Source organism: Lotus japonicus, chromosome 5, assembly GCF_012489685.1.
Source record: "Lotus japonicus ecotype B-129 chromosome 5, LjGifu_v1.2".
Classification (NCBI taxonomy): domain Eukaryota; kingdom Viridiplantae; phylum Streptophyta; class Magnoliopsida; order Fabales; family Fabaceae; genus Lotus; species Lotus japonicus.
In genome coordinates, this window is record NC_080045.1 from 59136673 (window position 1) to 59147417 (window position 10745).

The following is a 10745-nucleotide window of genomic DNA, read 5'->3' on the forward strand; positions in this document are numbered from 1 at the left end:
AATGACCTAATAAAAATCTTATCTCCCAAAAGTTCTCCATCTCTGCCAGATGTAAACCCAGGACCTAACCTTCTTCTTCCTCTTCTCCATCCAAACCTGAGTCACACAAACTCTCATCTCCCTTCCACCCTATGCTTACCCAGAGAAATTTCGCCCCACATGCAAATTCCAAATCTGCATCCCCAATAACAAGGCTCGACTCAGGGTTCGGCGGAAAGAGGGAGAGAAAGATCGTGGAGTCGATAAAGTAAATAGAGGACGAAGATGGCGGAACCGTTGGCAGGCAGAGAGTTGCGCACGACTCTAAGGCTCGGCGAAGGAAGCTTCTGTCACGGTGATTCAGTCCGGGGAGGGGTTGGTGTAGCCGCGATTGGGCTTGGCTGAGGAAGTCGAGGTTCAGAATCAGGCGATGGTGACTGATTTGGGTGGCGCTGGATCTGGGTGAAAATGAGATTTTCGTGACGCAAAGGTTGGAGCGACGGCGGATTTGTCTTCTTCGCATCTTCTTGTACAGGTTTGCCCCAAAATCCAGGCTCTTAGTCTTGGAATTAGATAAATCTTATTCTGAGATTTGAAGTCTTTTCATTCATAACATTGTTGATTGGATTTTAATTCCTGATTGGGTTGGTTTTAGGTTTGTTGATTGGGTTTTAACGATGGACCTGAAGTTGGAGAATTTTGCCCAGTAGCAAGGAAATAAAATAGCAAGGAATGGAGAAGTATTGCGTGCCCATGGTTCTTTGGAGGGATAGAGACACTTGAATATACTTAAGGTGAATTCACTTCATAAAGGATGAATTTGGATATATTGAGCTTTACTCTGTTGGGTCCTGTATACATTGAGTTCAATGTAAATGTGTTGCTCGGTGGTCTTTCCTGTGTATTCACTTGCAAGGTTGATCTTTTTTGTGAGTTTAATTTTCTGGAGATTAAAGTTAGGGTTTCTGGGTTTGGTTGATGAAGATGGAAGGAGGATGAATTTTCTGGGTTTGGTTGATGAAGATGGAAGATATGGTGATTTCACTGATTTGTGTAAATCTGTGGAGAGCTATAATTAAGATGAAAAAGAAAGATTTGGAATTTTTTTTCTTTAAAATTTTTTGTTTTTTAATTATATTTTAGTCTGTAGTTAACCCTTTATCTATTTTTTTGTGTAATTAACCCTTTTTTATTTAACAATTATCAAGTGGCGTGCTGATGTGGCCTGCCACATCAATTAATGAGTCCACATCAACGGGTTCTGTTAGCTTTCTAACGGAGATTAACAGAAAGATCAAAATCGCTCACGTTAAAACAAGTAGGACTAAAATCGCTCGGTTTAAACATATGAGATGAGTTTTGCACAATGGTATTACTTCAGGAACCAAATGTGCAATTAAGCCTATTTGGTATGTCTCCGGTAAACATGCTATATACAATACATCGTGATGTTCATTTACTGCAGCAATTTCATCAAAAGCACAAAGAGCTTCAAACCATTTATAGGAAAGTATAGTACCAAACTACATTTTATGTACCCGACAAACAAGATGTACATTTCTAACCAAAGGAGAAATGGATACTATATTATTGTTTCATATAGAATATTAGAAAATCGCATAAAGCCATAAAGGATACACTTTATTTTCATTACTAGTAGAATAACAAGCACCGAAATGTTATTTTATGTAATTTCTGTTGCATGACATATTCAAGGGAATGGGTGGGTCCGAGAAATTTCCGGTAGATATAAGATCAAAGACGACCTTATTAGCAGCCTCTGTATAATGTGTCCCATCCCATATCACTTTAGTAGATGGTCTTTCACATGAGCCCACAAAAATTTCTTTACCAGCTTCGTTTTTTGTTTTCCCACCACATCCTCCTGGGGAATAATTGTATTTCCCTCCATAGCCACAACAATTGATTAGTGGAAGCTCAAATCCTACAATATTAATGAAGCTTTCAATTCGTAATATTCATCTTAGGTAAGTTTGAAAAAATATGAATTGGAATGATTTTGATTTGTCTCACCGTATTTCTCAGGATTGCGAAAAAGATCTAACTTAGGAGAGTAGATATCTACATATGTAATTGCAGCGAGAGGAAGCTTTCCGCGGAGTTGCGCTAATGCTTCCTTCAAATTTTGGTTGAAATATTCTGCTACTTCATTATATTGTGTTGCACAACCATAACGATCTCTTTCAGCTTTAGGAAATCTTGTCAATATATCAGGGAGACATCCAATTGGTCCTGTGTTGTGTATCCAAAATGATCTAGCCCCCAAATCATATAGGAGCTTGATCACCATGTTTCATTCATTTAGAACGATAAGTTAATAAATCAACTAACAATAAATTTTAGGCTGAGTATTTAAATAGTTAATTGTGTTAATTACTCCTTAAATAACTAAAATTAAAGATTCGAAAATTAGAAATATGTTTTTTTTATACATTGGAAAATAGAAATATGTTTTTTTAAGTCTTTAAATATTTTGGAGAATAATGTTTTGTTCATCTTTAAATAAACTTACACCAGGAGAAACACAACAAGAAAAGAATAAATGAGAAACATGAAGAATAATGTGATATAAAAAGAAGGAGACAATGATGAGTACTTGAAATGACATGTAAGAAAAAAGTAAAGTGTGGATGAGTCAATACTCCATTTTAAAAGGACTAATTTGCTTTTGATTCATAAATATATTAAAAGAGTGTTGAACTACCTTGACATTCTCTACCAAAGTCTTGATTATATCCGGTACAGAATGATGGACATCTTGCATAGTTATGTTGTCGTCATAAAAACCAACAGTAATATCATTTTGGCCAATATCAACTGTGTATAAAGCTCTAGAAAAATATTCTTCTTTGGGCATCAATGTTGCAAACAAGCCACCTAAGGACGGAAATTAAAATAAAATTAAAACATGCAAATTCTTGTTATTAATGAAGCTTAAAATTGCCGGCTTTAAAAGAGATCAATGAATATAAATTCTTAAGTACTAACCTTGTTCTCTTATGAATTGTGATCTGGATTTGAACTGTTGGAATTGAACGTACTGAAGTTCAAGGAAGAAAGGACTAGATCTACCATTAGGCATAACACTTGTCGGGAGTCTAATTGTTGATGCTAATGTTGCAAAGCTCGCACCGTAAGGAGTAGTTGGCACCCAAAGAGTTAAGATACGCACTGAGATATGGAAGACTAAAATTTTGTGCTGTAATTATGAATCAAAGTTAGATTTAGTAAATTGCAAGTTTTTAACAAAGAAGAAGCTAGAGGATTAGAAATCAAAAGAAAACGAGCATTTCATGACTTACAAATTTCACAACATCCTTCTAACATATCATTTAACGACGATATTAAACAACGACTAAAATTAGTGGCTGTTAACAACCGCCTCTAAATGATATGTCAGAACAATGTGTCTGCTTGTCATTAGTCTAATTTTGTTTTTAATATACTAAAAAATTCATTCATTGCTAGCACAAAGGGTGTTATAACCCCGAGAACAATATATCAGATAAAGAGGGAAAGTGATACAAAATAGAAATAGAACAAAAGAATACTTTCAAATAGGCAGAAAGCAAGCATAAGAGAAAAGAAAAAAGCATACAAAAATATCTTTTCCAAAGCCTATTCATCCGTCCTTTAAAGGATTCATTGCTCCTTTCATTACTCATCAGATTGAAATCCATCCTAAGCACCTTCCAAAGCACTACCTTCCATCAAGTACTAAGCTAGCCAGCTAACAAAACACAACATAATCAGATTTGTACAATGCAAGCACAAGGGTTTTGACAACCATTCATACATTGAGCTTTTAAACCTCCTTGCCTTTGACGAAATCCAACTCCAAGCCCTCCATTGGGATAGTTCCAGCAAGTTTACAACCTCCAATGTTCCTTCTCTAAACACTATATTATTGCGCAGTACCCAAATAGACCAAGCAACAATACACCAAATTGCCCACAACCTTTTCTTTCTGATTTTTTAAATCATAAAGGAAATAGCTAGAAAAGCAATGTACAAATGCATGGCATGTTACCTATGAAATCAAGGATGACTCGGCCATCAGAGAATCTTCCAGCAGGTCTTCCAAAATATGTATCTCCATGTGGTGGTCCTGGCTGTAGAAAAGCCGCAGCCAGGCCTCCGGTATCCGAGTTTGAGTCACCGAAGTTAAAAATGGCAGGAAAAATCGCAAGCTTTGGTAGGATTGGAAAATACTACAGCAGGGGGGGTTCATAAATGTTGTAAAAAGAAGCACACAAAAAAAGATCTGACTACTTAGAAACTCCATTAGCATTAGGGACATGCAATGAATGAATATGATGTTCTGCTAATTAATCACAAAGGATTGGAATTGTTCCTTTATATATAAAGGCATGACACACATAAGCTGGCTTATTTGGACATTAAATTAGACCATGGGAGGTTATGACAGCGTGGGAAGAAGAGAAACAACAAAGATTGGATTGGGCGGTTTTTATTCTGTTTTCTGTTTTAGATTTATTTAGAGGGGGGTCTATTATTTACTCACTTTAGAAAGTTATGTTCTGGCGCTTATAAAAAAAAAAGGTTCTCAAGCTGGCTATTTGGTATGGCTCCTATAAACATGCCATACAAAATTCGTCGTTGATGTTCATTTACTGCATTAATTATCATCAAAAGCACACAGAATCTTTCAAACCATTTCACAGAAAAATATAGTACCAAACCACATTTTGTGTACCCAGCAAACAAGATGTACATTATTAACCAAACGAGAAATGGATACTATTATTGTTTAATTTAGAATATTAAGAAATCGCATAGAGTATACACTTTATTTTCATTACTACTAGCTAGAATGACAAGCACCGAAGTTCATATGAAATTTCCGCTACATGACATATTTAAGGGAATTGGCGGGTCTGAGAAAGTTCCGGTAGATATGAGATAAAAAAAATGACCTTATTAGCAGCCTATGTATGATGTGTCCCATCCCATGTCACTCTAGTAGATGGTACGTCTTTCACATGAGACCACAAAAATTTATTCACCATCTACGTTTATTGTTTGCCCATATGCTACTTCTTGGGTATAATTGAATTTCCCTCCATAGCCACAACAATTGATTAGTGGAAGCTCAAATCCTATAATATTAATGAAGCTTTCAATTAGTAACATTCATTTTAGGTAATTTGAGAATATGAATTGAAATAATTTTGATTTGTCTCATCGTATTTGTCAGGATTGTGAAAAAGATCTAATTTCTCAATATTTTAGGTAGTGAATTTAAGAAAAAACTTGTAGTGTTTTTTGAAACCGTATTTTAAAACTTATACTTATTTTTATCTCCTTTTATGATTTCTATTTTAATTATTTTTTTACCTTTATAGCTAACAATGGCTACTTTTTGCCCCCTAGGATAGTTCAAGTGGTACTAGGGACATATGAGTTAGGTAGGGGGGTCCAGAGATCAATTCCTGTTGGTGCAATTTATTTTTCCGATGTACAAAAAAAAAACAATGACTACTTTTTCTGTTTTTCATTTTAAAAAATTTCCTAATTAAATTTCATGAACACTGTTAATTTTTACTGGTACATCAGAAAGATAAATTATGTCCTCCAGGGATTGATTTTCGGATCTTTCTCTCCCCAATAATCATGTACCCCTATCGCATACCTCTTGAGCTAATATGAAAAATAGAAGCATATTTTATTAACTTAATATTGATAAAAAAAACTTATAATCTAAATTCATTTCATTGTATTATATTTTTTCATATAATAAAATATTTAAAAATAAGAATGAAATTAAATTTTTTTTTTGAAAATGAAATGTAAATTATTAAAAAGGGATTGATTTTCGGATCTTTCTCTCCCCAATAATCATGTACCCCTATCGCATACCTCTTGAGCTAATATGAAAAATAGAAGCATAGTTGATTAACTTAATATTGATAAAAAAAACTTATAATCTTAATTCATTTCATTGTATTATATTTTTTCATATAATAAAATATTTAAAAATAAGAATGAAATTAATTTTTTTTTTGAAAATGAAATGTAAATTATTAAAAAAGAAGCTTGAGCCAATAGCAACTCAAGGCAAAATCAGGTACAAACTGATCATAACTCGAAATGCCCAAAGAACACCCTGATCTGAACAAAATAAACCCTCCACCATCCCACAGAATGAAATTTAAATATATAATCTGATGCCTAAAAGAGTATCTCAAAAACATTTAAATATAATCTTAGTTTTAGGAATAACCAAAAAGAGTATCTCATGATTAAGGGTAATTTAATTACCAAACAATTAATTAAGATACTTTTACAAGTATGGATATATCAAAGTCGGGATCATACTGATCATCTTAAAGAAGAAGAAAAACCACTCGTATGAAAATGATTATCGTCCACTCATGAATCTTAAATTTTAGGCTTAAATACTCTGGAATTGTACCCCGTACGAAAATAAATTCCTAAATTTTTTTTCCCGATTCTGGGTCCCTGAATTTTTTTTTAATCAAAATAGGTCCCTACGCGTATTTAAAGCTTAGGTGACTCTATTTTTGCATAGTCATTGTTTTCACGTGCTCTTTATTATTATTTTTAATTACACATGGCTTATTAAACCACTTGCATATTGATAAGTCAAAAATACGCTTCCTTTCTCAAAAAAATTCCAACTTTCTCCTTCCATCATCCCTTGTCTCTCTGCTTTCATCTTTCTTTCTCCTGCAACTACTATCGTGCTGCCCACCTTGCCACCGCCCGAAAAATAAGAGCTGGAAAACACTCTCCTCATAGATCCGCGATTCTATCAACGTTGATAGTACCTCACTGTTCTGTTCCCATTCCTTCTAGGTTCTATCTTCCCCTCTTCTTTTTCTTCCAATTTTTCTTTCTGGGTGCCACCATGAGAGCCATATTTCATGTTCTGTCAACATGAGAGGATGAGGCTCAAAGCACAAAAAAGCTTCAACGTTGACATATTTAAAGATTTGTATTTTGTACCAGAGATTTATTTAGAATTTGGGTTTTGCTGATGAAGCCATACAATTTTGGATCTGGGTTTTGCTATTGAATTCATGCGATTTTGGATATGGGTTTTTGGATGGGTGGCTTTGGGTGGAGGATTTGGTCGTTGGGGGTGGCTTTAGTGTGGTTGGAGGGGATGGTTTCACAATGACCGTGGCAAACTCCATCTCCGAGGTGCTGGATTTGACGGTGGTGAAGTTCAGGATGCGATGGCTAATATATACGATGGTGGTCTCTGACTCTGTGTCTCTGTTTGCGTGTTGGAGGGTGAGTGGGTTTCTGGTTTCTGGGGTGGGGGTGGGGTGGGTTGCTGTGGTGGCCGACAGTCGGAGGTTGCTGAAGCAAACAAATCTGCAGGAGAATGTGGACCTGAGGAATTGGATTGAAGATGATCTGATTTGATTTCTTAGGGATTAGGGATAATTAGAGTTAGGGATTAAATTTAAAATTAAAATGTTTAATTTCGTTTTATTAATCCATGTGTAATTAAAAATAATATTAAAGGTCACGTGGAAACAATGACTATGCAAAAATAGAGTCATCTAAGCTTTAAACACGCATAGGGACCTATTTTGATTAAAAAAAATCAGGCACCCGGAATCAAAAAAAAATTTAGTGACTTTTTTTTTTCGTACGGGGTACAATTCCAGAGACCTTCAGAGTATTTAAACCTAAATTTTATCACATATTTATTGTATTTGACATAACTAGACTCGCATTGTAACACCCCACTTTTCGTTATTAGGTTATTTATTATTTTATCTTAATTATTATTATGCTATATGGTAATTTGATGAATTATGTGATTATAATTTAAATCTCATGTGATATAGAATAAGATTTAGATAAATAAGTTTGTTAGGTTTTTGTGTGAGTAATTGAGAGTGGGGCCATTAGTATGACTATTTAAGGGATATGAGTGAATTAGAAAGAGAGAAATCAGAATTTGAGAATTGGAGAAGTTAGCAGAGGAGAAGAAAAGAAGCGTGAAAGAGAGAAGGGGAGAAAAGAGAAGAAAAAACCTAGAATTTGATCTTCAAGAGGTAAGGGTTTGAATTTATCTTGTATAATTGTAGAATAACAGAGGTTGAGTTTAACATGAAGGAACCCTCATCTTTTTTGAAAATTCAGAACTGAGAGACTGTGTTGAGTGTTAACATGTGGTGAGAAAAATTGATTTTGAGCGAAATTGAGGTTCCGGGGAAAATTGGGTTCTGTTATGTTTTGCCCGCAGATACCCTAACAGTCTGTGTTGTAGAGAGCATAACTCTCTCTACAGAATTCTAAATTGAGTGAAACCAATTTTGTATGAAAGCTAACTCATAGGGCTATGTTGGGTAATATTTTCATAATTTTTCGATTGCTGGTTCAATACCAGAATCATTTGCAAGTTTATTCTGTTTCTGCCCGCAGACACCCTAGCAGCCTGTGTTATAGAGAGCATAACTCTCTCTACAGAATTCCGAATTGAGTGAAACCAATTTTGTATGAAAGCTAACTCATAGGGTTATATTGGGTAATATTATCATAATTTTTAGATTGCTGGTTCAATACCAGAATTATCTGCAAGTTCACTCTGTTTCTGCTCGCAGAAACCCTAACAGCCTGTGCTGTAGAGACCATAACTCTCTCTACAGAATTCCAAATTGGGTGAAACTAATTTTATATGAAAGCTAACGTATAAGGCTATGTTTGGTAAAATTTTCATAATTTTTGGACTGCTCATTTAGTACCAGGATTATATGCAAGTTTGCTATGTTTCTGCTTATTTCTGAGATTGATTCTGAAACTGATTCTAGTAATTGATATGAGACATTTGATGATTTTGTGTTGCTATTTTGTCAGTGGAATAGTGAATGATTTGATAATTGTATTGAAGTGTTATTTTGTGCAATTTTGGTGTGATTTCCGTTATGGAATTTGGTGAGAAAATATGTTATATATTTGGGGCTGGAGTGGTCTCAAAATTGCATGTTTTAATTTATGAGTTTTTGCACGAAATACACTTCATTTAGTCAAGAGGCAACGTGTCGGTTTTCATCGGAAAACTGAGGTTTGTCCCAGAACTGGCGTGGTTCTGGAAGTCTGGAGTGGACTTCATTGGTGGTTAACTGTCTGGAGTGGACGCGGTGATACCGCTAAGGTTAACAATTGGTACCACATGCATACATTAGAGTCTCACACACTAAGTTTCACGTTTTCAGTGGTTTTATGTGTTTGGTGATTTGTTGGTGAATTGTTTTGCTGTTGTGGTAAAGTCGAATTATTATTCTTCTTTAAGCTTATAATTTTTCGAAACATTAATAAGAATTGTGAAACTGTCTTGAGAGAAAATATTATAATCACTCAGATTTTAAAGTAAAGGTGAAGAGTTTATAAAGCAGGATTTGAATTGTTTACTTGCTCTTTGTTATGTTATATTTTATACAATGTAAGTTCTTACCCTTCTGTTGGAATGATGTTCTATGCGACATCGCTCAGGTACAGGAGGTAGAGATGTGGCTCATGAGGAGTAGCTTCGGAGAGTCTTAGCTTATGTTATTATTATTATTATTATAAAATAAGTGTCTTGCTCTGTAATGTAACACTGGTTAGATATTTTACGTTACTTTTACATTTATGTTGAGAGGATTTTATAATCTCTTCTTATGGAAGTTGTTGAATAATTTTCTAAATGATGGCGATGTCGTACTGTTGACGGCCGAAGTGCTTATGAAATTCAGTTCTGAGTATGATGAATTTTATTGGAATATCATGGAAGATAAACCTATTTAAATAAGTGATTTTATGCATCTTAGGATTATCTGACTGGTTTAGAAATTTCATTGGCAGGAATAATTCATTCTTTGAAAAGCATATGAACTTATAAATTTTCAAACACAATCAGTGTTAATTTTAATGAGTTTTCGTGAAGAAGTGTAATACTCCCTTAATATGTTTTTAAACTCTGATAAACGTTTTTAAATAAAACAATGGGAAAAAGGGGGTGTTACACGCATCATACGAACATGGTTTGATCAAAGATGTTCAAGAGTCATTGGGAGTGCTTCAAGAGTCACAACAAGATCAAGGATTAAAGACTCTGACCCAAAGACATTTCAGAGTCTAAGTATAAGTCCAAAGATCTATTGACAAAACCCTCTTGTGGGATGGTGCTAAGAGGCAGTGGCGAGGTATATCACGAGAAAGGAATGATCTATTGAATTTTGTTTTGTGCAGGGAATCAATTACATTATTTGGTTCAAAATCTTTAATTTATGTGATGGTTCATTGTAGGGGTCCTAGTATAGGCTTTTTTTTTTTGGTCAATCTGCAAGCAGGACCCTAGAATAATGTGATTTTAGTGCATAAATTTCTCAATAACCCATGTGAGGCACTTATGCACAAAAACGACACCATTTCGGAGTGTATTTGCGTTAAGAGTTTAATTTCTATGCACCGACGGTGTAAAGTTTTTTTACACCGTCAACCATTCAGATTTCAAGGATGTGAGAAAATCTCTCATTTTATTTAATTTCATTAATTGACGTGACACATTCTTAAAATCTGATTGGTTGACGGTGTAAAAAAACTTTACACCATCGGTGCATCAAAATTTTTCTCTCGTGTTAATACATGTTAACTCGAATATCTAAATTATTACAAGCATATTTTTACATGATCAATCTGTTTCCTTACATATAAAAATATATATTAAAATCTATCACAATCAAAAGATCCTGTTGATCACA

At 34.4% G+C, this 10745-nt stretch overlaps 1 long non-coding RNA gene and 1 pseudogene across 1 annotated transcript; one reads left to right on the plus strand and one right to left on the minus strand.

The window, feature by feature from the left end:
• LOC130719880 (uncharacterized) overlaps positions 1-4737 on the minus strand; it is a 12914-nt pseudogene extending 8177 nt beyond the window's left edge.
• A 3182-nt stretch (positions 4738-7919) lies between these two features.
• LOC130718274 (uncharacterized) lies at positions 7920-9746 on the plus strand. The gene is made up of 2 exons (XR_009012569.1): positions 7920-8057; positions 9496-9746. It is a non-coding gene; the product is annotated as an uncharacterized LOC130718274 (long non-coding RNA).
• Positions 9747-10745: the final 999 nt, after the last annotated feature.